Source organism: Nerophis ophidion, linkage group LG26 (assembly GCF_033978795.1).
Source record: "Nerophis ophidion isolate RoL-2023_Sa linkage group LG26, RoL_Noph_v1.0, whole genome shotgun sequence".
Classification (NCBI taxonomy): domain Eukaryota; kingdom Metazoa; phylum Chordata; class Actinopteri; order Syngnathiformes; family Syngnathidae; genus Nerophis; species Nerophis ophidion.
Window position 1 is genome coordinate 2,773,260 of NC_084636.1, and position 26,980 is coordinate 2,800,239.

Below are 26,980 nucleotides of genomic sequence, written 5' to 3' on the forward strand. Positions count from 1 at the left end.
TTGACGGGCCGAAGCTGCCGTCCTTTCAAGATGGTTTACTATGAATTGATTAGCGTTGACTCCGACTTAAACAAGTTGAAAAACTTTTTGGGGTGTTAGCATTTAGTGGTCCATTGTAGGGAATATGTACTGTACTGTGCAATCTACTAATAAAAGTGTCAATCAATCAATCCCTGGACACATGAGGATTTTGAATATGACCAATGTATGATACTGTAACTACTTGGTATCGCATCCATAGCTAAGTGTGTGTATCGTTCCAAATCTAATGTCAAGTAACAAAAAAGAGAAGAATAAACGATTATTACATTTTGAACATAATTGTAGATAGAAAATGTTAAAACAGAAAACTTAACGACACCTACCCTTTACATCAATAATTGTAACCATATTATTACTGGTGTATTAGGTATTATATTTTATTGTATGATCCTGTAACTACTTGGTGTCGGATCGATGCCTAATTGTGTGGTATCATGCAAAACTAATGTCAAGTATCAAAGAAGAGAAGAATAAGTGATTCTTACATTTTAACAGAAGTGTAGATAGAACATGTTAAAACAGAAAACAGCACGACACCTACCCTTTACATCAATAATTTTAACCATATTATTACTGGTGTATTAGGTATTATATTTTATTGTATGATCCTGTAACTACTTGGTGTCGGATCGATGCCTAAATGTGTGGTATCGTCCAAAACTAATGTCAAGTATCAAACAAGAGAAGAATAAGTGATTATTACATTTTAACAGAAGTGTAGAAAGAACATGTTGAAACAGAAAACAGCACGACACCTACCCTTTACATCAGTATTTCTTCATCAGTATTGGTTTATTAGGTATTCTATTTTATTGTATGATCCTGTAACTACTTGGTATCGGATCGATGCCTAAATGTGTGGTATCATGCAAAACTAATGTCAAGTATCAAAGAAGAGAAGAATAAGTGATTATTACATTTTAACAGAAGTGTAGATAGAACATGTTAAAACAGAAAACAGCACGACACCTACCCTTTACATCAATCATTTTAACCATATTATTACTGGTGTATTAGGTATTATATTTTATTGTATGATCCTGTAACTACTTGGTGTCGGATCGATGCCTAAATGTGTGGTATCGTCCAAAACTAATGTCAAGTATCAAACAAGAGAAGAATAAGTGATTATTACATTTTAACAGAAGTGTAGAAAGAACATGTTGAAACAGAAAACAGCACGACACCTACCCTTTACATCGATAATTTTAACCATATTATTACTGGTGTATTAGGTATTATGTTTTATTGTATGATCCTGTAACTACTTGGTGTCGGATCGATGCCTAAATGTGTGGTATCATCCAAAACTAATGTCAAGTATCAAAGAAGAGAAGAATAAGTGATTCTTACATTTTAACAGAAGTGTAGATAGAACATGTTAAAACAGAAAACAGCACGACACCTACCCTTTACATCAATAATTTTAACCATATTATTACTGGTGTATTAGGTATTATATTATATTGTATGATCCTGTAACTACTTGGTGTCGGATCGATGCCTAAATGTGTGGTATCGTCCAAAACTAATGTCAAGTATCAAAGAGAGAAGAATAAGTGATTATTACATTTTAACAGAAGTGTAGAAAGAACATGTTGAAACAGAAAACAGCACGACACCTACCCTTTACATCAGTAATTTTTGATTATTACATTTTTAACAGAAGTGTAGACAGAACATGTTAAAACAGAAAGAGACAGTAAATATAATACATTTTCTAGCGTTTGTCCATCATTTTGACACAATAATGGACCTTGTAGCCCGTTAGCGTGACTTGCTACTAAAACGCGGTGTTTACTGTTAATTAGTACAATATTGTTCTTTGATTGTAATAATAAACGTTTGTTTAATGTATCGTAAGATTTTATGTTCAAATAAAGCTAATAATGACACTTTTCTTTATTTTGAAAAGTTGCAAAATACAATTTGTACTGGAACTAAAATATCGGAATGGGGACTTGGCTAGCAACGCAAGGGTAAATACTCCCAGGCGTGAGCTGCACTCGAATAAGCGTCGAAGAATATTGGCTTTTTCTTTGTCTTTTGACACGGACTGGAAGTGATGTCACTGCTCCACTTCTTTTACGCTTGTAACGACACTGTGCTTCCGAGAGACATTTATCCATGCAATGCTATGATATGTTTTTTTTGGTATTTTATTTTTTCAAAGTCCAGGGTGAAGGCGAGCGCTAATCAGCGGCGACACGTCAGCCGACACGCCGGCTCCGACAGGAAGCAGCAGCTGCTACAAAGGCGGGATTAGCTCCATTAGCGCTGGAATCTGGGAGGCAATTAACCTGCCGCCTGCTCGGATTCCAGCATGAAGCGTCACAGCTGACCCCCCCCTCGAATACGCAGGGGTCAAAGGTGACATGAGAGCGGAACTCCAAAGAAGAGAAAGACGTTGTGACAGTAAAACCTTCAATGAAACTTTTACACAGGCCGCAGTTTGACCTCGGAACCGATTATTTCTACTATTAAACAACCCAAGAAAACTTCACAACTGTGAGCTTAACATGCAATCAGATCAGGATTAAATTGAGATGGATTTTCTTTCAACTAGAGATGTCCGATAATGGCTTTTTTGCCGATATCCGATATTGCCCAACTCTTAATTACCGATTCCGATATCAGCCGATACCAATATCTACAGTGGTGGATTGAACACATTATGATGCCTCATTTTGTTGTGATGCCCCGATGGATGCATTAAAGCAGGGGTCAGCAACCTTTTTGAAAGCAAGAGCTACTTCTTGGGTACTGATTCATGCCAAGGGCTACCAGTTTGATACACACTTAAATAAATTGCCAGAAATAACCAATTTGCTCAATTTACCTTTAATAAATAAATCTATATATATATATAAAAAAATGGGTATTTCTGTTGTACATTATTTTTCCTTTTACGGAAGGTTTTTTGTAGAAAATAAATGATGAAAAAAACACTTAATTGAACGATTTAAAAGAGGAGAAAACACTTAAAAAATTAAAATTAAATTTTGAAACATAGTTTATCTTCAATTTCGACTCTTTAAAATTTAAAATTCAACCGAGAAAAATGAAGAGAAAAACTAGCTAATTCAAATCATTTTGAAAAAAAAAAAAAATAATTTATGGAACATCATTAGTCATTTTTCCTGATTAAGATTAATTTCAGAATTTTGATGACATGTTTTAAATAGGTTAAAATCCAATCTGCACTTTGTTAGAATATATAACAAATTGGACCAAGCTATATTTCTAACAAAGACAAATCATTATTTCTTCTAGATTTTCCAGAACAAAACATTTTAAATAAATTCAAAAGACTTTGAAATAAGATTTAAATTTGATTCTACAGATTTGCCAGAATATATTTTTTTAATTTCAATCATAACTTTGAAGAAATATTTCACAAATATTCTTTGTCGAAAAAACAGAAGCTAAAATGAAGAATTAAATTAAAATGTATTTATTATTCTTTACAATAAAAAATAAATAAAATACTTGAACATTGATTTAAATTGTCAGGAAAGAAGAGGAAGGAATTTAAAAGGTAAAAAGGTATATGTGTTTAAAAATCCTAAAATCTTTTTTAAGGTTGTATTTTTTCTCTAAAATTGTCTTTCTGAAAGTTATAAGAAGCAAAGTAAAAAAATTAATGAATTTATTTAAACTAGTGAAGACCAAGTCTTTCAAATATTTTCTTGCATTTTCAAATTCTATTTGAGTTTTGTCTCTCTTAGAATTAAAAATGTCCAGCAAAGCGAGACCAGCTTGCTAGTATCCATCCATCCATTTTCTACCGTTTAATCCCTTTTGGGGTCGCGGTACAACCACTGTCAAAACACTCATCGTTGTCAGGACAAAAAAACAAGTTGGTTAAGGAACTAAAAAAAAAAAATCTCGAAATTTTCAGAATTTTATAATCAAACTATTACTACTTTGACATTTCTTGAAGGATTTGAACAATTCCAACACCAACCAATTCAGCTCATTCAGGACATTCATGCTCCTAATTATTTTCCAAAAATCTCGCTTTTTTACCAAATTTCCAGGAAGTTCCCGTTGAAATGAGACATTTTTCCAAGTTGCACAATTCCCACATTTTTCAGCCCATTCAAACCATTCCACCTTCAACACATTCAACTCATCCTGGATATTCTAACTACCATTTTTCCACATTCAACACTTTTCCAGGATTTCCAGTTTTTTTGCAACCAATTTCCACCCTTTTTAAGTTGGACTACACCTTTCACATTTTTCAACCCATTACAACCACTGTCAAAACACTCATCGTTGTCAGGACAAAAAAACAAGTTGGTTAAGGAACTAAAAAAAAATCTCGAAATTTCCAGAATTTTACAATTAAATTGTTACTACTTTGACATTTCTTGAAGGATTTAAACAATTCCAACACCGACCAATTCAGCTCATTCAGGACATTCATGCTCTTAATCATTTTTCAAAATCTAGCTTTTTCCCAAATTTCCAGTAAGTTCCCGTTGAAATGAGACATTTTCCAAGTTGCACAATTCCCACATTTTTCAGCCCATTCAAACCATTCCACCTTCAACACATTCAACTCATCCTGGATATTCTAACTACCATTTTTCCACATTTGATAAATTTCCAGGATTTCCCGTTTTTTTGTAACCAATTTCCAGCCTTTTTAAGTTGGACTACACCTTTCAAAAAATGTACTTCAACATTTCTTGAAGGATTTAAACAATTCCAACACCGACCAATTCAGCTCATTCAGGACATTCATGCTCTTAATCATTTTAAGATGTTCCCAAATTTCCAGGAAGTTCCCATTGAGATGAACGGGACATTTTTCACACAATTCCCACATTTTTCAGCCCATTGAAACCATTCCACCTTCAACACATTCAACTCATCCTGGACATTCTAACTACCATTTTTCCACATTCAACACATTTCCAGGATTTCCAGTTTTTTTGCAACCAATTTCCGCCCTTTTTAAGTTGGACTACACCTTTCACATTTTTCAACCCATTACAACCACGTCGTCGTCAGGACAAAAAACAAAGTTGGTTAAGGAACTAGAAAAATTCCCGGTTTTCCCGAAATTCACAGAATTTTTTTTATTTAAAAAATTGTTACTACTTCGACATTTCTTGAAGGATTTAAACAATTCCAACACCGACCAATTCAGCTCATTCAGGACATTCATGCTCTTAATATTTTTCCCAAATTTCCAGGAAGTTCCCGTTGAAATGAGACATTTTTCCAAGTTGCACAATTCCCACATTTTTCAGCCCATTCAAACCATTCCACCTTCAACACATTCAACTCATCCTGGATATTCTAACTACCATTTTTCCACATCCAACAAATTTTCGGGATTTCCCGTTTTTTTTTGTAACCAATTTCCAGCCTTTTTAAGTTGGACTACACCTTTCACATTTTTCAACCCATTACAACCACGCCGTCTTCAGGACAAAAAACAAAGTTGGTTAAGGAACTAGAAAAATTCCCGGTTTTCCCGAAATTCACTGAATTTTTTTAATTTAAAAAACTGTTAGTACTTCAACATTTCTTGAAGGATTTAAACAATTCCAACACCGACCAATTCAGCTCATTAAATACATTCATGCTCTTAATCATTTTAAAATGTTCCCAAATTTCCAGGAAGTTCCCATTGAGATGAACGGGACATTTTTCCACACTTCCACAATTCCCACATTTTTCAGCCCATTCAAACCATTCCACCTTCAACACATTCAACTCATCCTGGATATTCCAACTACCATTTTTCCACATTCAACACATTTCCAGGATTTCCCGTTTTTTTCGCAACCAATTTCCAGCCTTTTTAAGTTGGACTACACCTTTCACATTTTTCAACCCATTACAACCACGTCGTCGTCAGGACAAAAAACAAAGTTGGTTAAGGAACTAGAAAAATTCCCGGTTTTCCCGAAATTCCCTGAATTTTTTAAATTAAAAAAACTGCTAATACTACGACATTTCTTGAAGGATTTAAACAATTCCAACACCGACCAATTCAGCTCATTCAGGACATTCATGCTCTTAATCATTTTTCAAAAGCTATTTTTTTCCCAAATTTCCAGGAAGTTCCCATTGAAATGAGACATTTTTCCATCCATCCATCCATTTTCTACCGCTTATTCCCTTTTGGGGTCGCGGGGTGCGCCGGCGCCTATCTCAGCTACAATCGGGCGGAAGGCGGGGTACACCCTGGACAAGTCGCCACCTCATCACAGGGCCAACACAGATAGACAGACAACATTCACACTCACATTCACACACTAGTGTTGCCAATCAACCTATCCCCAGGTGCATGTCTTTGGAGGTGGGAGGAAGCCGGAGTACCCGGAGGGAACCCACGCATTCACGGGGAGAACATGCAAACTCCACTCCCGAGCCTGGATTTGAACCCAGGACTGCAGGACCTTCGTATTGTGAGGCAGACGCACTAACCCCTCTGCCACCGTGAAGACCAGCTTGCTAGTAAATAAATACAATTTAAAAAATAGAGGCAGCTCACTGGTAAGTGCTGCTATTTGAGCTATTTTTAGAACAGGCCAGCGGGCGACTCATCTGGTCCTTACGGGCGACCACGTTGGTGACCCCTGCATTAAACAACGTAACAAGGTTTTCCAAAATAAATCAACACAAGTTATGGAAAAAAATGCCAACATGGCACTGCCATATTTATTATTGAAGTCACAAAGTGCAATCTTTTTTTTATCATGCCTTAAAACAGCAGCTTGGAATTTGGGACGTGCTCTCCAAGAGAGAGCATGAGGAGATTGAGGTGGGCAGGGTTGAGAGTCCTGGAAGAGTTAGTGCTGCAAGGGTTTATGTTGTGTCACGATGCGGATGTTCTCCCGAAATGTGTTTGTCATTCTTGTTTGGTGTGGGTTTACACATATTTGTAACAGTGTTGGCGTTGTTTATACGGCCACCCTCAGTGTGACCTGTATGGCTGTTGACCAAGTATGCCTTGCATTCACTTGTGTGTGTGAAAGCCGTAGATATTATGCGACTGGGCCGGCACGCCAAGGCAGTGCCTTTAAGGTTTATTGGTGCTCTGTACTTCCGTGTACAGAGCGGCGTTTTTAAAAGTCATACATTTTACTTTTTGAAACAGATACCGATAATTTCCGATATTACATTTTAAAGCATTTATCGGCCGATAAATGACTTTCAACTTTATCATTGTGAAATATTTCTGAGAGAGGAAGTGGTTCCGGTGTGGAGAGGTGCCATCATTCAGAAAGAAGAAGAAAAAAAAAATTACATTGTGACGAAAAACTGCAGACAGGAAGTCACACACCAGTCAACTTCAACCAACTTTTAATCGGAACACGCAAAATATGAGTTTGAATTATTAATAACTGACACTTTAAAAAAACATACACTCTACTGCCAAAAAGTATGAGAATCATGTGTCCTCATCACTAAGTCAGGTGTACAAAATAAAGTACTTTGGCATAAAACAAATACAAACCCCGTTTCCATATGAGTTGGGAAATTGTGTTAGATGTAAATATAAACAGAATACAAGGATTTGCAAATCATTTTCAACCCATATTCAGGTGAATATGCTACAAAGACAACATATTTGCAAATAATAATTAACTTAGAATTTCATGGCTGCAACACGTGCCAAAGTAGTTGGGAAAGGGGATGTTCACCACTGTGTTACATCACCTTTTCTTTTAACAACACTCAATAAACGTTTGGGAACTGAGAAAAAAACTAATTATTGAAGCTTTGAAAGTGGAATTCTTTCCCATTCTTGTTTTATGTAGAGCTTCAGTCCTTCAACAGTCCGGGGTCTCCGCTGTCGTATTTTACGCTTTATAATGCGCCACACATTTTCCATGGGAGACAGGTCTGGACTGTAGGCGGACCAGGAAAGTACCCACACTCTTTTTTTTACAAAGCCACGCTGTTGTAACACTTGTCTTGCTGAAATAAGCAGGGGCGTCCATGATAACGTTGCTTGGAAGACAACATATGTTGTTCCAAAACCTGTATGGACCTTTCAGCATTAATGGTGCCTTCACAGATGTGTAAGTTACCCATGCCTTGGGCACTAATGCACCCCCATACCATCACACATGCTGGCTTTTCAACTTTGCGTCGATAACAGTCTGGATGGTTCGCTTCCCCTTTGGTCCGGATGACACGATGTCGAATATTTCCAAAAACAATTTGAAATGTGGACTCGTCAGACCACAGAACACTTTTCCACTTTGCATCGGAGGCGTTTCTGGATGTTGTTGATAAATGGCTTTCGCATTGCATAGTAGAGCTTTAACTTGCACTTACAGATGTAGCCACAAACTGTATTTAGTGATAGTGGTTTTCTAAAGTGTTCCTGAGCCCATGTGGTGATATCCATTAGAGATTGATGTCGGTTTTTGATACAGTGCCGTCTGAGGGATGGAAGGTCACGGTCATTCAATGTTGGTTTCCGGCCATGCTGCTTACGTGGAGTGATTTCTCCAGATTCTCTGAACCTTTTGATGATATTATGGAGCGTAGATGTTGAAACCCCTAAATTTCTTGCAATGTCACTTTGAGAAAGGTTGTTCTTAAACTGTTTGACTATTTGCTCACGCAGTTGTGGACAAAGGGGTGTACCTCGCCCCATCCTTTCTTGTGAAAGACTGAGCATTTTTTGGGAAGCTGCTTTTATACCCAACCATGGCACCCACCTGTTCCCAATTAGCCTGCACACCTGTGGGATGTTCCAAATAAGTGTTTGATGAGCATTCCTCAACTTTATCAGTATTTATTGCCACCTTTCCCAACTTCTTTGTCACGTGTTGCTGGCATCAAATTCTAAAGTTGATGATTATTTGCAACAACAAAAAATAAAGTTTATGAGTTTGAACATCAAATATGTTGTCTTTGTAGCATATTCAACTGAATATGGCTTGAAAAGGATTTGCAAATCATTGTATTCTGTTTATATTTACATCTAACACCATTTCCCAACTCAAATGGAAACGAGGTTTGTACAACAAGGGACTGCTGCGTAACAGAAAAAAGCAAAAATGAAAAAAGTGGACTGTGCAACGACTGTGCATCAATGTTGCACATTTGACATGATTTTTTTCTGTACATATCTGCTAGCCCTTCTTCGAGGGGTTAACGAGTACATGAAGCAACTGCAGCGTAACAAAGCAAAGCAAAGCAAAACTAAAAGTGGACTGTGCATCAATGTTGCACTTTTGACATTGTCTTTTTTTTCTATATACATTTTCTGCTAGCCCTCTGCTAAGGGGTTAACAAATATATGAAGCAAATGCTGCATAACAAAGCAAAGCAATACTAAAAGTGGACTGTGCGTCGACTGTGCATCAATGTTGCACCATCGACATTGTTTATTCTGTCTGGATTTTCAGCTGGCCCTCCAACCAAGGGGTTAACAAATATAACAAGTGACTGCTGTGTAACAAAAGCATGCAGGAATAAAAAAGTGGACTGTGCATCAATGTTGCACTTTTGACATTGTTTTTTTTTCTGTGTACATTTTCCGCTAGCCCTCCACCAAGGGGTTAACGAGTGTATGAAGCAACTGCAGTGTAACAAAGCAAAGTAAAACTAAAAGTGGAATGTGCGTCGACTGTACATCAATGTTGCACTTTGGACAGATTTTTTCTGTATTTATTTCCCGTTATCCCTCCGCCATGGGGTTAACAAATATAACAAGAGACTGCTGTGTAAGAGAACAACGCAAAAATAAAAAAGTGGACTGTGCATCAATGTTGCACATTTGACATAATTGTTTCGGTATATATCTTCTGCCATCCCTCCACCAAGGGGTAACAACTTCATGAAGCAACTGCAGCGTAAAAAAGCAAAGCAAAACTAAAAGTGGACTGTGTGTCGACTGTGCATCAATGTTGCACCTGTGACATTTTTTTTCTGTCTGGATTTTCAGCTAGCCCTCCACTACGGTGTTAAATATATGAAGCAAATGCTGCATAACAAAGCAAAGCAATACTAAAAGTGGACTGTGCGTCGACTGTGCATCAATGTTGCACCTTTGACATTGTTTATTCTGTCTAGATTTTCAGCTGGCCCTCCACCAAGGGGTTAACAAATATAACAAGTGACTGCTGTGTAACAAAAGCAAGCAGGAATAAAAAAGTGGACTGTGCATCAATGTTGCACTTTTGACATTGTTTTTTTTTCTGTGTACATTTTCCGCTAGCCCTCCACCAAGGGGTTAACGAGTGTATGAAGCAACTGCAGCGTAGCAAAGCAAAGCAAAACTAAAAGTGGACTGTGTGTCAACTATGCATCAATGTTGCACATCTGACATTGTTTTTTCCATCAAGATTTCCCGTTATCCCTCCGCCATGGGGTTAACAAATATAACAAGAGACTGCTGTGTAAGAGAACAACGCAAAAATAAAAAAGTGGACTGTGCATCAATGTTGCACATTTGACATAATTGTTTCGGTATATATCTTCTGCCATCCCTCCACCAAGGGGTTAACGACTTCATGAAGCAACTGCAGCGTAAAAAAGCAAAGCAAAACTAAAAGTGGACTGTGTGTCGACTGTGCATCAATGTTGCACCTGTGACATTTTTTTTCTGTCTGGATTTTCAGCTAGCCCTCCACTACGGTGTTAAATATATGAAGCAAATGCTGCATAACAAAGCAAAGCAATACTAAAAGTGGACTGTGCGTCGACTGTGCATCAATGTTGCACCTTTGACATTGTTTATTCTGTCTGGATTTTCAGCTGGCCTTCCACCAAGGGGTCAACAAATATAACAAGTGACTGCTGTGTAACAAAAGCAAGCAGAAATAAAAAAGTGGACTGTGCATCAATGTTGCACTTTTGACATTGTTTTTTTTTCTGTGTACATTTTCCGCTAGCCCTCCACCAAGGGGTTAACGAGTATATGAAGCAACTGCAGCATAGCAAAGCAAAGCAAAGCAAAACTAAAAGTGGACTGTGTGTCGACTGTGCATCAATGTTGCACCTGTGACATTTTTTTTCTGTCTGGATTTTCAGCTAGCCCTCCACTACGGTGTTAAATATATGAAGCAAATGCTGCATAACAAAGCAAAGCAATACCAAAAGTGGACTGTGCGTCGACTGTGCATCAATGTTGCACCTTTGACGTTGTTTATTCTGTCTGGATTTTCAGATGGCCCTCCAACAAGGGGTTAACAAATATAACAAGTGACTGCTGCGTAACAAAAGCAAGCAGAAATAAAAAAGTGGACTGTGCATCAATGTTGCACTTTTGACATTGTTTTTTTTTCTGTGTACATTTTCCGCTAGCCCTCCACCAAGGGGTTAACGAGTATATGAAGCAACTGCAGCGTAGCAAAGCAAAGCAAAACTAAAAGTGGACTGTGTGTCGACTGTGCATCAATGTTGCACCTTTGACATTGTTTTTTCTGTGCTTATTTTCCACTGGCCTTCCACCAAGGGGTTAACAAATATATTTAGGAACTATTAAATCAACAGAGCAAAGAAAAACAAAACCTAGACTGTGTCAGCTATGCATCATCGTTGCACCGTACATATTGTTTTTTTCCATCTTTATTTTCCACAGACCTGCTACCAAGTGATTATAAATGTATCAAAAAACTGCAGTTTAGCGGACCAAACCAAAAATTGTGGACTGTGCATCAATGTTGCACCTTTGACATTGTATTTTCTATCTTAATTTTCCACTGGCTTACCACCGTGTGGTTAAAAATATATCAAGGAACTGCAGCATTACTGACCACAGCAAAAAAAAAATGTCAAGTGTGCGCCGACTATGCATCAATGTTGCAGCTATGACATCGTCTAGATTTTCCGCTGGCCCTCCTCCAGGGGGTTAACAAAATATATCAAGGGTCTGCTGCGGAACAAAGCAAAGCAAAACTACAAGAGGACTGTGCGTCGACTGTGCATCAATGTTGCACATCTGACATTGTTCTTTCTGTCTAGATTTTCCGCTAACCCTCCACTAAGGGGTTAACGAGTACATGAAGCAACTGCATCGTAACAAAGCAAAACTAAAAGTGGACTGTGCGTCAGCTGTGCATCAATGTTGCACTTTTGACGTCGTTCTTTTCTGTATATATTTTCCGCTAGCCCTCCACTAAGGGGTTAACGAGTACATGAAGCAACTGCAGCGTAACAAAGCAAAGTAAAACTAAAAGTGGACTGTGCGTCGACTGTACATCAATGTTGCACTTTGGACGGATTTTTTCTGTATTTATTTCCCGTTATCCCTCCGCCATGGGGTTAACAAATATAACAAGAGACTGCTGTGTAAGAGAACAACGCAAAAATAAAAAAAGTGGACTGTGCATCAATGTTGCACATTTGACATAATTGTTTTGGTATATATCTTCTGCCATTCCTCCACCAAGGGGTAACAACTTCATGAAACAAATGCAGCGTAAAAAAGCAAAGCAAAACTAAAAGTGGACTGTGTGTCGACTGTGCATCAATGTTGCACCTGTGACATTTTTTTTCTGTCTGGATTTTCAGCTAGCCCTCCACTACGGTGTTAAATATATGAAGCAAATGCTGCATAACAAAGCAAAGCAATACTAAAAGTGGACTGTGCGTCGACTGTGCATCAATGTTGCACCTTTGACATTGTTTATTCTGTCTGGATTTTCAGATGGCCTTCCAACAAGAGGTTAACAAATATAACAAGTGACTGCTGTGTAACAAAAGCAAGCGAAATAAAAAAGTGGACTGTGCATCAATGTTGCACTTTTGACATTGTTTTTTTTTCTGTGTACATTTTCCGCTAGCCCTCCACCAAGGGGTTAACGAGTATATAAAGCAACTGCAGTGTAGCAAAGCAAAGCAAAACTAAAAGTGGACTGTGTGTTGACTGTGCATCAATGTTGCACATCTGACATTGTTCTTTCTGTCTAGATTTTCCGCTAGCCCTCCACTAAGGGGTTAACGAGTACATGAAGCAACTGCATCGTAACAAAGCAAAACTAAAAGTGGACTGTGCGTCAGCTGTGCATCAATGTTGCACTTTTGACGTCATTCTTTTCTGCATATATTTTCCGCTAGCCCTTCTTCAAGGAGTTAACGAGTACATGAAGCAACTGCAGGGTAACAAAGCAAAGTAAAACTAAAAGTGGACTGTGTGTCGACTGTACATCAATGTTGCACTTTGGACAGATTTTTTCTGTATTTATTTCCCGTTATCCCTCCGCCATGGGGTTAACAAATATAACAAGAGACTGCTGTGTAAGAGAACAACGCAAAAATAAAAAAGTGGACTGTGCATCAATGTTGCACATTTGACATAATTGTTTCGGTATATATTTTCTGCCATCCCTCCACCAAGGGGTTAACAACTTCATGAAGCAACTGCAGCGTGAAAAAGCAAAGCAAAACTAAAAGTGGACTGTGTGTCGACTGTGCATCAATGTTGCACTTTTGACATTTTTTTTCTGTATACATTTTCTGCTAGCCCTCCACTACTGTGTTAATATATGAAGCAAATGCTGCATAACTAAGCAAAGCAATACTAAAAGTGGACTGTGCGTCGACTGTGCATCAATGTTGCACCTTTGACATTGTTTATTCTGTCTGGATTTTCAGCTGGCCCTCCACCAAGGGGTTAACAAATATAACAAGTGACTGCTGCGTAACAAAAGCAAGCAGAAATAAAAAAGTGGACTGTGCATCAATGTTGCACTTTTGACATTGTTTTTTTTTCTGTGTACATTTTCCGTTAGCCCTCCACCAAGGGGTTAACGAGTATATGAAGCAACTGCAGCGTAGCAAAGCAAAGCAAAACTAAAAGTGGACTGTGTGTCGACTGTGCATCAATGTTGCACCTTTGACATTGTTTTTTCTGTGCTTATTTTCCACTGGCCTTCCACCAAGGGGTTAACAAATATATTTAGGAACTATTAAATCAACAGAGCAAAGAAAAACAAAACCTAGACTGTGTCAGCTATGCATCATCGTTGCGCCGTACATATTGTTTTTTTCCATCTTTATTTTCCACAGACCTGCTACCAAGTGGTTATAAATGTATCAAAAAACTGCAGTGTAGCGGACCAAACCAAAAATTGTGGACTGTGCATCAATGTTGCACTTTTGACATTGTATTTTCTATCTTAATTTTCCCCTGGCTTACCACCGTGTGGTTAAAAATATATCAAGGAACTGCAGCATAACTGACCACAGCAAAAACAAAATGTCATGTGTGCGCCGACTATGCATCAATGTTGCAGCTATGACATCGTCTAGATTTTCCGCTGGCCCTCCTCCAGGGGGTTAACAAAATATATCAAGGGTCTGCTGCGGAACAAAGCAAAGCAAAACTACAAGAGGACTGTGCGTCGACTGTGCATCAATGTTGCACATCTGACATTGTTCTTTCTGTCTAGATTTTCCGCTAACCCTCCACTAAGGGGTTAACGAGTACATGAAGCAACTGCATCGTAACAAAGCAAAACTAAAAGTGGACTGTGCGTCAGCTGTGCATCAATGTTGCACTTTTGACATCGTTCTTTTCTGTATATATTTTCCACTAGCCCTTCTTCAAGGAGTTAACGAGTACATGAAGCAACTGCAGCGTAACAAAGCAAAGTAAAACTAAAAGTGGACTGTGCGTTGACTGTACATCAATGTTGCACTTTGGACAGATTTTTTCTGTATTTATTTCCCGTTATCCCTCCGCCATGGGGTTAACAAATATAACAAGAGACTGCTGTGTAAGAGAACAACGCAAAAATAAAAAAGTGGACTGTGCATCAATGTTGCACATTTGACATAATTGTTTCGGTATATATTTTCTGCCATCCCTCCACCAAGGGGTTAACGACTTCATGAAGCAACTGCAGCGTAAAAAAGCAAAGCAAAACTAAAAGTGGACTGTGTGTCGACTGTGCATCAATGTTGCACCTGTGACATTTTTTTTTCTGTATACATTTTCTGCTAGCCCTCCACTACGGTGTTAATATATGAAGCAAATGCTGCATAACAAAGCAAAGCAATACTAAAAGTGGACTGTGCGTCGACTGTGCATCAATGTTGCACCTTTGACATTGTTTATTCTGTCTGGATTTTCAGCTGGCCCTCCAACAAGGGGTTAACAAATATAACAAGTGACTGCTGTGTAACAAAAGCAAGCAGAAATAAAAAAGTGGACTGTGCATCAATGTTGCACTTTTGACATTGTTTTTTTTTCTGTGTACATTTTCCGTTAGCCCTCCACCAAGGGGTTAACGAGTATATGAAGCAACTGCAGCGTAGCAAAGCAAAGCAAAACTAAAAGTGGACTGTGTGTCGACTGTGCATCAATGTTGCACATCTGACATTGTTTTTTCCATCAAGATTTCCCGTTATCCCTCCGCCATGGGGTTAACAAATATAACAAGAGACTGCTGTGTAAGAGAACAACGCAAAAATAAAAAAGTGGACTGCGCATCAATGTTGCACATTTGACATAATTTTTTCGGTATATATTTTCTGCCATCCCTCCACCAAGCGGTTAACAACTTCATGAAGCAACTGCAGCGTAAAAAAGCAAAGCAAAACTAAAAGTGGACTGTGTGTCGACTGTGCATCAATGTTGCACTTTTGACATTTTTTTTCTGTATACATTTTCTGCTAGCCCTCCACTACGGTGTTAAATATATGAAGCAAATGCTGCATAACTAAGCAAAGCAATACTAAAAGTGGACTGTGCGTCGACTGTGCATCAATGTTGCACCATCGACATTGTTTATTCCGTCTGGATTTTCAGCTGGCCCTCCACCAAGGGGTCAACAAATATAACAAGTGACTGCTGTGTAACAAAAGCAAGCAGAAATAAAAAAGTGGACTGTGCATCAATGTTGCACTTTTGACATTGTTTTTTTTTCTGTGTACATTTTCCGTTAGCCCTCCACCAAGGGGTTAACGAGTATATGAAGCAACTGCAGCGTAGCAAAGCAAAGCAAAACTAAAAGTGGACTGTGTGTTGACTGTGCATCAATGTTGCACCTTTGACATTGTTTTTTCTGTGCTTATTTTCCACTGGCCCTCCACCAAGGGGTTAACAAATATATTTAGGAACTATTAAATCAACAGAGGAAAGCAAAACAAAACCTAGACTGTGTCAGCTATGCATCATCGTTGCACCGTACATATTGTTTTTTTCCATCTTTATTTTCCACAGACCTGCTACCAAGTGGTTATAAATGTATCAAAAAACTGCAGTGTAGCAGACCAAACCAAAAATTGTGGACTGTGCATCAATGTTGCACCTTTGACATTGTATTTTCTATCTTAATTTTCCACTAGCTTACCACCGTGTGGTTAAAAATATATCAAGGAACTGCAGCATAACTGACCACAGCAAAAAAAAAATGTCAAGTGTGCGCCGACTATGCATCAATGTTGCAGCTATGACATCGTCTAGATTTTCCGCTGGCCCTCCTCCGGGGGGTTAACAAAATATATCAAGGGTCTGCTGCGTAACAGAGCAAAGCAAAACTACAAGAGGACTGTGCGTCGACTGTGCATCAATGTTGCACAGCTGACATTGTTCTTTCTGTCTAGATTTTCCGCTAACCCTCCACTAAGGGGTTAACGAGTACATGAAGCAACTGCATCGTAACAAAGCAAAACTAAAAGTGGACTGTGCGTCAGCTGTGCATCAATGTTGCACTTTGGACATATTTTTTCTGTATTTATTTCCCGTTATCCCTCCGCCATGGGGTTAACAAATATAACAAGAGACTGCTGTGTAAGAGAACAACGCAAAAATAAAAAAGTGGACTGTGCATCAATGTTGCACATTTGACATAATTTTTTCGGTATATATTTTCTGCCATCCCTCCACCAAGGGGTAACAACTTCATGAAGCAACTGCAGCGTAAAAAAGCAAAGCAAAACTAAAAGTGGACTGTGTGTCGACTGTGCATCAATGTTGCACTTTTGACATTTTTTTTCTGTATACATTTTCTGCTAGCCCTCCACTACTGTGTTAATATATAAAGCTAATGCTGCATAACAAAGCAAAGCAATACTAAAAGTGGACTGTGCGTCGACTGTGCATAAATGTTGCACCTTTGACATTGTTTATTCCGTCTGGATTTTCAGCTGGCCCTCCAACAAGGGGTTAACAAATATAACAAGTGACTGCTGTGTAACAAAAGCAAGCAGAAATAAAAAAGTGGACTGTGCATCAATGTTGCACTTTTGACATTTTTTTTTTTTCTGTGTAGATTTTCCGCTAGCCCTCCACCAAGGGGTTAACGAGTATATGAAGCAACTGCAGCAAAGCAAAGCAAAACTAAAAGTGTGTCGACTGTGCATCAATGTTGCACCTTTGACATTGTTGTTTTCGGTCTACATTTTCCGCTCGCCCTCCACTAAGGGGTTAACAAATATAACAAGGGGCTGCTGTGTAAGAGAAAAAAGCAACAATAAAAAAGTAGACTGTGCATCAATGTTGCGCCGAAGACAGTTTTTTCTATCTTTATTTTTTGCAGGCCCGCAGCCAAGGGGTTAAAAAAATGTAAGTAAAACAACTGCAGCGTAACGGAACAAAGAAAAAAAAATGTCAGTGCATCAATGTTGCGCCAAACTTATTTTTGGTCTTTATTCAGCAAACCATCCATTTATCCATTTCCTACCGCTTGTCCCTCTCGGGGATGACCATTCTGACAAACTTGCGCTGAAAGACAACGGACAGGAAGTGGGGTGTTTTGTTTTGAGTTAATGAGGACCCCGACCAAGTGTAGCCCAGATAGAACGCCTGATTAATAGTGCCAGTAGCACTATTCAGACTGGTCTTCTTCAGTGCCAGTTAGCACTATTCAGACTGGTCTTCTTCAGTGCCAGTAGCACTATTCAGACTGGTCTTCTTCAGTGCCAGTAGCACTATTCAGACTGGTCTTCTTCAGTGCCAGTTAGCACTATTCAGACTGGTCTTCTTCAGTGCCAGTAGCACTATTCAAACTGGTCTTCTTCAGTGCCAGTAGCACTATTCAGACTGGTCTTCTTCAGTGCCAGTAGCACTATTCAGACTGGTCTTCTTCAGTGCCAGTTAGCACTATTCAGACTGGTCTTCTTCAGTGCCAGTAGCACTATTCAGACTGGTCTTCTTCAGTGCCAGTAGCACTATTCAGACTGGTCTTCTTCAGTGCCAGTTAGCACTATTCAGACTGGTCTTCTTCAGTGCCAGTTAGCACTATTCAGACTGGTCTTCTTCAGTGCCAGTAGCACTATTCAGACTGGTCTTCTTCAGTGCCAGTTAGCACTATTCAGACTGGTCTTCTTCAGTGCCAGTAGCACTATTCAGACTGGTCTTCTTCAGTGCCAGTTAGCACTATTCATACTGGTTTTCTTCAGTGCCAGTTAGCACTATTCAGACTGGTCTTCTTCAGTGCCAGTAGCACTATTCAGACTGGTCATCTTCAGTGCCAGTAGCACTATTCAGACTGGTCTTCTTCAGTGCCAGTAGCACTATTCAGACTGGTCTTCTTCAGTGCCAGTAGCACTATTCAGACTGGTCTTCTTCAGTGCCAGTTAGCACTATTCAGACTGTTCTTCTTCAGTGCCAGTTAGCACTATTCAGACTGGTCTTCTTCAGTGCCAGTAGCACTATTCAGACTGGTCTTCTTCAGTGCCAGTAGCACTATTCAGACTGGTCTTCTTCAGTGCCAGTAGCACTATTCAGACTGGTCTTCTTCAGTGCCAGTAGCACTATTCAGACGGGTCTTCTTCAGTGCCAGTTAGCACTATTCAGACTGGTCTTCTTCAGTGCCAGTAGCACTATTCAGACTGGTCTTCTTCAGTGCCAGTAGCACTATTCAGACTGGTCTTCTTCAGTGCCAGTTAGCACTATTCAGACTGGTCTTCTTCAGTGCCAGATAGCACTATTCAGACTGGTCTTCTTCAGTGCCAGATAGCACTATTCAGACTGGTCTTCTTCAGTGCCAGTAGCCCTATTCAGACTGGTCTTCTTCAGTGCCAGTAGCACTATTCCGACTGGTCTTCTTCAGTGCCAGTTAGCACTTAGACGCCTCCTGACTGCAGGAGAGGAAAACTCATCCTGTCGGCTTTCAAAAGAGCCCAAAGCCACGTCTTCTCTCCACACTTCAATGACAGCTCTGCTTTTGTTTTGCCTGTGTGACTTTTCCAGCCCACACAATCCCACAATATTGAGTTACAGGCAGCTCAAATTCAGATTTGGGGCTTGAATATATTTTTTAGCTATGTTGTGGTTACAACTTTTTTCTTTCTCACTTCCGATACCGGCATTGGAGCCTTGAGTAGTGGTCGATGCCGGCATGAATTTGATAGGATATCAGCAGGAACTGGAGGTCTGCTTCGCTGCTCAGTCTGTGGAACGCTCTCCCTGACCACCTGAGGGCACCACAGACTGTGGATGCTTTTAAATAAGACTTAAAAACGCTTCTTTTTTCTTTTTTTTTTAGATACATGCATACTAGTTCTATTAGTCTGTTCTATTTTTTATTTTTATTTATCTTTTTAATACACTGTAGCACTTTGAGGTTGTTTGCTCAAAGTGTTTGTTTTTTTTTTACAAATAAAATCTATTATTATTATTATAAGGTGGGTTGCACGAACAAAAGGCACTCACTATCTGGTATAACCGAGCAAGGTAGGACACGCTAACAGCCAATCAGGTAACAGTAGCAACTATCATGTTTGGTTGCGCTTTCTTGTTGTCTGGCAGTTGTTGTTTTTTTGAAATTGTAGATTAAAGTAGAAAAGTCACCTAAACAGCATGGTACTTTTATTTTTTTAAGTGGACCGTAGTCGACGGTGCTTTCTCTGTCCATATTTCTAGCTGGCCTTCCTCCGAGGGGTTAACAAATGTCTAGGAGCTACTGCATCAACATTACAAAACAAAACCTGCACTGTGCGTCAACTATGCATCAATGTTGCTCCCATGACAACCAACGTGGCCTGTAAATGATGCCACCAAGACTGATAAACGCCACCTCGGCCGTGCTCACCCTTTAGAGCACAGCTGTAACTTCCTGCCACTAAACCTGCAGAAAAGAGTTCTTCTCGGCTCTCTCTATGTTTGCATTTTGCATTATTTTCTTACATTTTATTGAACTTTTCTTACTTATTCTTTATTTTTGCACCTTCATTTTAAGTGTTCATTTTTTTAAATGTTTACATTTTTAGTTTTCCATGCTTGTGTTTCCTTTTCTTTCTTCCTTGATAGCTGAAGGATGATGATCAGAAGGAGGCCTGCTCCTTAATTTTCGTAGGTCATTAAAAATGTCAATAATTGTCAATATCGACCAATATATTAATAATGTTTAAAAAATTATTGCATAACAAAAATTACTTTCCATAGTTAAATAAGAATAAGAGGGCTAATTAATGTTACACAGCCATTATTTACTAGCACTAAACCTGCAGAAAATTATTTCCACATTTGTCATTGTTTACATTTTCCCACTTTGCACTATTTCCTTAGATTTGATTAAACATTTTTTACTTATTCTTTATTTTTGCACCTTCATTTTAAGAGCTTATTGTTAAGTGTTATTTTTTTGTTGTTGACATTTCTAGTTTTCCATTCTTGTGTTGACATTTCCTTTCTGCCTTAAAGGATGATAATCAGAAGGCCTGCTCCTTATTTTCCATAGGTCGTTAAAAAATGTCAATCATCAATATCGACCGATATATCAATAATGCTTAAAAAATTACTGCATAACAAAAATGAATTTCCATAGTTAAATAAAAATAAGAGGGCAAATTAATGTTACACAGACATTATTTCCTAGCACTAAACCTGCAGAAAATTATTTTCACATTTCTCTTTGTTTACATTTTGACATTTTGCACTACTTTCTTACACTTTATTAAACATTTTTTACTCATTCTTTATATTTGCACCTTCATTTTAAGTGTTATTTTTTTAAATGTTTACATTTTTAGTTTTCCATGCTTGTGTTGGCATTTCCTTTCTGCCTTGATAGCTGAAGGATGATAATCAAAAGAAAGACTGCTCCTTGTTTACCTTAGGTCATTAAAAATGTCAATAATTGTCAATATCGACCAATATATTAATGATGTTTAAACAATTACAGCAGGAAAAAAATTCATTTCCATAGTAAAATAAGAATAAGAGGGCAAATTAATGTTACGCAGCCATTATTTCCTAGCACTGAACCTGCAGAAAATAATTATTTTCACATTTGTCTATGTTTACATTTTCACACTTTGCACTATTTTCTTACACTTTATAGAACATTTCTTACTTATTCTTTATTTTTGCACCTTCATTTTAAGAGCTTATTGTTAAGTGTTCATTGTTTTTGTTGACATTTCTAGTTTTCCATTCTTGTGTTGACATTTCCTTTCTGCCTTAAAGGATGATAATCAGAAGGCCTGCTCCTTATTTTCCATAGGTCGTTAAAAAATGTCAATCATCAATATCGACCAATATATCAATAATGTTTAAAAAATTACTGCATAACAAAAATGAATTTCCATAGTTAAATAAGAATAAGAGGGCAAATTAATGTTACACAGACATTATTTCCTAGCACTAAACCTGCAGAAAATTATTTTCACATTTCTCTTTGTTTACATTTTGCACTATTTTCTTACACTTTATTAAAAATTTTTTACTCATTCTTTATATGTGCACCTTCATTTTAAGTGTTATTTTTTTAAATGTTTACATTTTTAGTTTTCCATGCCTGTGTTGGCATTTCCTTTCTGCCTTGATAGCTGAAGGATGATAATCAAAAGAAAGCCTGCTCCTTGTTTACCTTAGGTCATGAAAAATGTCAATAATTGTCAATATCGACCAATATATTAATGATGTTTAAACAATTACAGCATGAAAAAAATTCATTTCCATAGTAAAATAAGAATAAGAGGGCAAATTAATGTTACACAGCCATTATTTCCTAGCACTGAACCTGCAGAAAATAATTATTTTCACATTTGTCTATGTTTACATTTTCACACTTTGCACTATTTTCTTACACTTTATAGAACATTTCTTACTTATTCAATATTTTTGCACCTTCATTTTAAGAGCTTATTGTTAAGTGTTCATTTTTAGGGACCGAATGTCCCTCTGGGACAGAGGACCCTATTGTATTTCTAAGGTTTTATTGTTATTATACCGCCGCCTCTTTGAGCTGTAATTTGACCTCCTTAACATGCTTCAAAACTCACCAAATTTTACACACACATCAGGACTGGCGAAAATTCAATTGCCATCTAATAAAAAAAACAAACCCCAAAGCTGAAAATTGTGCTCTAGCGCCCCCTAGGAAAAGACACAGACAAAACTGCTTGTAACTTCCGTTAGGAATGTCGTAGAGACATGAAACAAACACCTCTATGTAGGTCTGACTTAGGCCTATATTTCATACACTTACATCCTTCAGTAAAAATCAACAGGAAGTTGGCAAAAAACTCCTCAAAACAAAAATGTCCTAAAAATTTTCATTTTTGCCTCTTTGAGCTGTAATTTGACCCCCTTAAAATGCTTCAAAACTCACCAAACTGGACACACACATCTGGTGAAAATTGCAAATAAAAAAAACTAAACAGAAAACTCCAAAATTGCGCTCTATCGCCACCTAGGAATAAAACACTGACAAAACTGCTCTTGGGAAGAAGAAAACACAGACAAAACTGCTTGTAACTTCCGGTAAAAAATGACGTAGAGACAAGACACAAAAACCTCTATGTAGGTCTCACTTAGACCTACATTTCATTCATTTACAAAAATCAACAAGAAGTTGGCAATTACCCCTTCAAAACAAAAGTTTTGTAAAAACCCGTCACCTTTTTTCAAACATTATCTCCTCTGAACGCGTTTGTTGTGTCGGCTTCAAACTCGCACAGGAAAGAGACCGAACCCTTGTGATTAAAAGTTGCGCAAAGAGTTTTTCTAACTGCTCCGGTTTGCACCTTCATTTTAAGTGTTTTTTTTTAAAAAATAAATAAATGATAAATGGGTTGTACTTGTATAGCGCTTTTCTACCTTCAAGGTACTCAAAGCGCTTTGACACTACTTCCACATTTACCCATTCACACACACATTCACACACTGATGGAGGGAGCTGCCATGCAAGGCGCTAACCTGCACCCATCAGGAGCAAGGGTGAAGTGTCTTGCTCAGGACACAACGGACGTGACGAGGTTGGTACTGGGTGGGAATTGAACCAGGGACCCTCGGGTTGCGCACGGCCACTCTCCCCACTGCGCCACGCCGTCCCCAAAAATGTTGTTTACGTTTTTAGTCTTCCATGCTTGGGTTTGCTTTCTTTTCTGCCTTGATAGCTGAAGGATGATAATCAGAAGAAGGCCTGCTCCTTATTTTCCATAGGTCCTTAAAAATGTCAATATCGACCAATATATTAATAATGTTTAAACAATTACTACATAACAAAAATTCCTTTCATAGTTAAGTAAAAATAGGAGGGCAAATTAATGTTACACAGACATTATTTCCTAGCACTAAACCTGGAGAAAATTATTATTATTTCACATTTTGACACTTAACACTATTTTCTTACTTTTTTTGAACATTTCTTACATATTCTTTATTTTTGTACCTTCGTTTTAAGCGCGTATTGTTAAGTATTAATTTTTAACTAAATGTTGTTTACATTTTTTGTTGTCCATGCTTGTGTTGACATTTCCTTTCCGCCTTGAGAGCTGAGGGGATTATAATCAGAGGAAGGTTCCATTTCCAAAAAAAAAGGTTCATTTTTTTTCTATGTTTTAAGTCAAAACAATATCAATAATCAGTGATATCGACCGTGATACAGTTTTCAGCCGTATCGCCCATGCAACCCCTCAATGTCAAAGGAGACGCACTAAAAAGAGCAAAGATAAACAGGACTGTGTAGACTAAGCACTGCTGACACCCGGCTGCAGACTTGTGTATTGTTCTAACACGAATACTAGTGTGTGGCCACAAATGATCAACTCAGTTCAACTCAGAGTGATGCGAACACGTTTGTTACGGTCAAAGGTTTCTGCCTTGGAGACTTTTTATGCGTAAGTAATATGCATCATTTGATATTGGTGCTGTTTTTTTGCCAGCAGAGGAGCACGTTCGGCAGTGCACGCGCACAGAGTACTTACAAGCAGACACAGTGTGTAGACAGAAAAGGGAGAACGGACACATTTTGGAGTAAAAAGTTAAGATAAAAGTAAATTATAACACTGAAACACCCTCGGGAAGAGCTGCTTTAAAACATGGCTAGCGACGAATAATGTAAGTTTCTTACAAGTACCGTTATCACTGGAGGAGGAGGAATAGCTCAACATGCTTCACTACACACCGTAGGAGGATACAATAGCTCACCGGCGTCACAATGTAAACAAATGCCATGGGTGGATCTACACCTGACATCCACTGTAATGATACCAAGTATAGTAGTAGATACTACTATGATTAAATCGATATTTTTTTGCATCACAAACAATTTTTTTGCTTTTAATAATTCATATGTTTATAAAGTCGGTAAATACGTCCCTGGACACATGAGGACTTTGAATATGACCAATGTATGATCCTGTAACTACTTGGTATCGGAACGATACCTGAATGTGTGGTATCATCCAAAACCAAGTATCAAAGAAGAGAAGAATAAGTTATTATTACATTTTAACAGAAGTGTAGATAGAACATGTTCAAACAGAAAACAGCACAACACCTACCCTTTACATCAGTAATTTTAAACATATCAATACTATATTTTATTGTATGATCCTGCAACTACTTGGTATCGGATCAATACCTAAATGTGTGGTATCATCCAAAACTAATGTCAAGTATCAAAGAAGAGAATAATAAGTGATTATTACATTTTAACAGAAGTGTAGATAGAACATGTTGAAACAGAAAACAGCACGACACCTACCCTTTACATCAGTAATTTTAACCATATTATTACTATATTTTATTGTATGATCCTGCAACTACTTGGTATCGGATCGATACCTAAATGTGTGGTATCATCCAAAACTAATGTCAAGTTTTAAAGAAGAGAATAATAAGTGATTATTACATTTAAACAGAATTGTAGATAGAACATGTTAAAAGAGAAAATAAGCAGATATCAACAGTAAATGAACAAGTGGATTAATAATCCATTTTTACAGTTTGTCCCTCAAGACACGTTGTCTAGGACTGAATTACAGATTAAAAGTAAGATTTTTGTTCCAATAAAGACTTCTTTTGTGGTCCCCTTTATTTTGAAAAGTACCAAAATGTTGATATCAGGACAACACTATTTGATAGCGGTTTGAATGGACACATGCGGTGCGATACTGTCCAATTAGGCACGCTTCATAAAGTGATATCATAAAGTGTTATTTTAGCGGCGTCGGTAAACTTTCCCTGAGCGTGGAATCAAAGACACGCGGCTCTCGCATTCCTAAGGAGGAACATTCTCGGAGACGTAATCCCAGCTGCGTGGAACACAAAACTGGCCCCGCGGGGGACATCTATGTCTGCTCCACTATGTGCTGGGGACTTTTTGTCTTTTTATCACAGGAACATTTCTCTTTGCCATTGTACGTCTTACCTGGTCCACGGGAGGGAGACGTCCACGGGAGGGTGAATGGAAGACGTCCACAGCAAGAAGACTTCCGCGGGAGAGAGACTTCCACGGGAGGTTCCAAAAGAGGAAGACGTCCACGGGAGGAAGACGTCCACAGGAGGGTGAACGGAAGACGTCTACAGCCAGAAGACTTCCACGGGAGGGAGACTTTCACGGGAGGTTCCACAAGAGGAAGATGTCCACGGGAGGAAGACGTCCACGGAAGACTTCCACTGGAAGAAGACTTCCACGGGAGGGAGACTTCCAAGGGAGGAAGACGTCCACGGGAGGGTGAATGGAAGACGTCCACAGCAAGGAGACTTCCAAAGGAGGAACACTTCCACGGGAGGTTCCACAAGAGGAAGACGTCCACGGGAGGAAGACGTCCACGGGAAGGTCCACAGAAGCCTTCCACGGGAAGAAGACTTCCAAGGGAGGAAGACGTCCACGGGAGGGAGACGTCCACGGGAAGGAGACGTCCACAGGAGGGAGACGTCCACGGGAAGGAGACTTCCACGGGAGGGAGACTTCCAAGGGAGGAAGACGTCCACGGGAGGGTGAATGGAAGACGTCCACAGCAAGGAGACTTCCAAAGGAGGAACACTTCCACGGGAGGTTCCACAAGAGGAAGACGTCCACGGGAGGAAGATGTCCACGGGAAGGTCCACGGAAGCCTTCCACGGCAAGAAGACTTCCACGAGAGGAAGACGTCCACGGGAGGGAGACGTCCACGGGAGGGAGACGTCCACGGGAGGGAGACGTCCACGGGAGGGAGACGTCCACGGGAGGGAGACGTCCACGGGAGGGAGACGTCCACGGGAGGGAGACGTCCACGGGAGGGAGACGTCCACGGGAGGGAGACGTCCACGGGAGGGAGACGTCCACGGGAGGGAGACGTCCACGGGAGGGAGACGTCCACGGGAGGGAGACGTCCACGGGAGGGAGACTTCCACGGGAGGGAGACGTCCACGGGAAGGAGACGTCCACGGGAAGGAGACGTCCACGGGAGGGAGACGTCCACGGGAGGGAGACGTCCACGGGAAGGAGACGTCCACGGGAAGGAGACGTCCACGGGAAGGAGACGTCCACGGGAGGGAGACGTCCACGGGAGGGAGATGTCCACGGGAGGGAGACTTCCACGGGAGGGAGACTTCCACGGGAGGGAGACTTCCACAGGAGGGAGACTTCCACGGGAGGGAGACGTCCACGGGAGGGAGACTTCCACAGGAGGGAGACTTCCACAGGAGGGAGACTTCCACGGGAGGGAGACGTCCACGGGAGGGAGACGTCCACGGGAGGGTGAATGGAAGACGTCCACGGCAAGGAGAATTCCAAAGGAGGAAGACTTCCACGGGAAGAAGACTTCCAAGGGAGGGAGACTTCCA

The 26,980-nt window shown here is 39.3% G+C and overlaps 1 protein-coding gene across 6 annotated transcripts in view; it reads right to left on the bottom strand.

The window, feature by feature from the left end:
- ptprfa (protein tyrosine phosphatase receptor type Fa) overlaps positions 1-26,980 on the bottom strand; it is a 268,805-nt gene that overhangs the window by 190,281 nt on the left and 51,544 nt on the right. For 4 of the 6 annotated variants that reach the window (XM_061888752.1, XM_061888754.1, XM_061888753.1 and 1 more), the window contains exon 1: positions 25,581-25,973. The exons of 1 other annotated variant lie outside the window; for it this stretch is intronic. The gene's annotated coding sequence lies outside the window, so the exon portion shown is untranslated. Of the gene's footprint in view, positions 1-25,580; positions 25,975-26,980 lie in introns of those variants that run through there. One more of the 6 variants, XM_061888750.1, reaches the window with a different exon arrangement.